Below are 3,035 nucleotides of genomic sequence, written 5' to 3'. Positions count from 1 at the left end.
CCCTAATAGCAGAAAACAAAGAAGAATTAAACTACCTCTTGATGAGAGTGAAAGAGGAGAGTGAAAAAGCTTGCTAAAAACTCAACATTCAAAAAACGAAGAACATGGCATCCAGTCCCATCATTTCACAGCAAACAGATGGGGGAAAAATGGAAACAGTGACAGATTTTATTTTGGGGGCTCCAAATTCCATGAAATTAAAAGATGCTTGCTCCTTGGAAGAAAAGCTATGACAAACCTAGATGGTGTATTAAAAAGTGGAGACATAGCTTTGTCAACAAAGGTCTGTAAAATCAAAGCTATGGTTTTTCCAATAGTCATGTATGGATGTGAGAGCAGGACCATAAAGAAGACTGAGCACCAAAGAGTTTATGCTTTCAAACTCTGGTGCTGGAGAAGACTCTTGAGAGTCCCCTGGACTACAAGGAGATCAAACCAGTCAATCTTAAAGGAAATTAACCCTGAATATTCATTGGAAGGACTGATACTGAAGCTGAAGCTCCAATACTTTGGCCACCTGATGCAAAGTGCCAACTCATTGGAAAAGACCCTGATGCTGGGAAAGATTGAGGGCAGAGGAGAAGAGGATGAGATGGTTGGATGGCATCACTGACTCAACGGACATGAATTTGAACAAACTCCAGGAAATAGTGAAGGACAGGGAAGCTTGGCATGCTGCAGTCCATGAGATCTCAAAGAGTGTGAGATGATTTAGTGACTGAACAACAGTTGATTAAGTCGGTAAAGAATCCACCTGCAATACAGGAGACACCTGTAATGCAGGAGACCTGGTTTTGATCCCTGTGTCAGAGATCCCCTGGGGCAGGAAATAGCAACTCACTCCAGTATTCTTGCCTGGGAAATCTCGTGGACAGAGGAGCCTGGTGGGCTACAATTCCATGGGGTTGCCTAAGTCAGATGTGACTGAGTAACTAAAAACAACAACATACTTGACTTACTATGTTGTATTAATTTCTGCTGTACAGAAAATTGACTCCATTGTGTGTGTATTATATATATATATATATATATATATATATATATATATATATATATTTCTCTTTATTTCCATTATGGTTTATGGCAGGATATTAAGTATAGTTCCCTGCGTTACACCCTAGGACCTTGCTGTTTATCCATTCAATATATAATAGGAAATAATTTCAGAGTAGAGCTGGACCCAGTTTTCTGGCAGCAGGATGGCTATGGGCCAGGGCAGGGATGCACTGTTGCCAGGTGGGAACTGATACCATCCCCAAGAATAACATTGCATGGCCAAGTATAGGGAGTGAGGGACTGTATTGGCTGAGATGGATGTCCAAGCAGTTGGATGTGTTCAAGACCAACCTGGAAGAATATGTTAGCAAGCCCAAGCAGGGGATCTGGAAGAAGAATCCTGAATTCCAGATGCAGTTCCAGGACATGTGTGCTACTAATGGGGGGGATTCTTTGGCTTCTGGGAAAGGATTTCGGTCTGAGACCCTAGGTGTAGGAGACATCTATTACAAGCTGGGTGTCTAGATTGTCCAAGTGTGCCTGGCCCTGAAGCAACAGAATGGAGACCTGATAACTCTGGAGGGACTACATGGCATCAACAGGTGTTAAAAGGAAAGGTCAAATTCACCCAGGATGTCAGCCAAGATGACCTGATTGGGGCCATCAGGAAGCTGAAGGCCCTCGGCACTGGCTGTGGCGTCATCCCTGGGGGTGACACTTACCTCCTTCGGTCCGTCCCACTGAGCTAAACATGGATCATGCTGTGGTGCTGCAGGTGGCAGGGACAATGGCTCTGTGGCTGTCAGTGATATCAAAGTCAGTCTTTTCTTTTTTCAAGTATTTATTTGGCTACGCTGGTCTTTGTTGCTGCAGGAGCCACCCTCAAGTTGCAGTGTGGTGCATGGGCTTCACGGCAGTGGGTTCTCTTGTTGCGGCTCCCAGATTCAGGAGATGCAGTGCACAGGGGCTTAGTTGCTCCACAGCATGTGGCATATTCCCACACCAGGAATTGAACCCGTGTCTCCTGCATTGGCAGGAGAATTCTTTACTGCCGAAGCCCCTACCAAAGCCAGTCTTAAATGGGAGATGGAGTGAGCAAGGCAAGTGCTAGAACACCTGCTGAAGGAAGGGCTGGCTTGGCTGGATCTGCTGGGCTCCAGGGGAGACCTACCACTAATGCCAGGGCTCCTCTCTGACCTCTAGATGTCCAGGAGAGTACAGCTGAGGAGACCAGAGAGGCCCACTCCTGACTGCGAATGCTGAAGCGGGCACAGGTGCGGGCAAGGAGAAGAGAGAGGAGTTGATGGTGAATAAAACCTGGACAACTTTGTTTTCAAAAAGAACTTCCCGGATGGTCTAGTGGTTAAGAGTCTATACTTCCACTGGGGAGACACAGGTTCGATCCCTGGTCTGGGAAGACCCCACATGCTTCAGAGCAACAAAGCCATGCACCACAACTCACAAATGAGCCCACGCTCTAGAGGCTGGGAGCCACAAGTATTGAAGCCCACTGGCCTTGAGTCTGTGCTCCCCAACAAGTGGAGCCCCCACAAAGAGAAGGCCACACCCCACAACAAAGAGTAGCCCCTGCTCATTGTAACTGGAGGAAAGCCTGGGTAGCAATGGAGACCCTGCAGAGCCAAAATTAAGTAAATATAGAAAATGAAAAAGACTTTCTAACCCATCAGAAAAAAAAAAAGAACAGGAGGACTTCCCTGATAGTCCAGTGGTTAAGATTGTGTACTTTCACTGCAGGGAGTGACGGTTCAATCTAAGAACTAAGATCTCAACAAGCCCTGAGATGTGCCCCCCCCCCCCAATTTTTTAAAATATACAAATCTAAAACATTATTTCTAAAGAGTTCACCTTAGAAGCTCTTATCTCATTTACTCAGTTTTGCTACTTATGACATATTATCATACCAAGTTAATTTTTCTTCTCTTTGTTAAAAATTGAAATGTAGTTGATCTACAATGTTGCATTAGTTTCTGAGGTATAGCAAAGTGATTCAGATAAATATATATAATCAATATATATAT

The 3,035-nt window shown here is 44.8% G+C and overlaps 1 pseudogene; it reads left to right on the top strand.

Moving 5' to 3' along the window:
- Positions 1-1,314: 1,314 nt before the first annotated feature.
- Positions 1,315-2,199, top strand: LOC122701998 (annotated as a pseudogene).
- Positions 2,200-3,035: the final 836 nt, after the last annotated feature.

The sequence above is a fragment of the Cervus elaphus genome, chromosome 10 (genome assembly GCF_910594005.1).
Source record: "Cervus elaphus chromosome 10, mCerEla1.1, whole genome shotgun sequence".
NCBI lineage: Eukaryota > Metazoa > Chordata > Mammalia > Artiodactyla > Cervidae > Cervus > Cervus elaphus.
The sequence above is the reverse complement of the archived record's forward strand: the minus strand, read 5'-3'. Positions and strand labels throughout refer to the sequence as shown.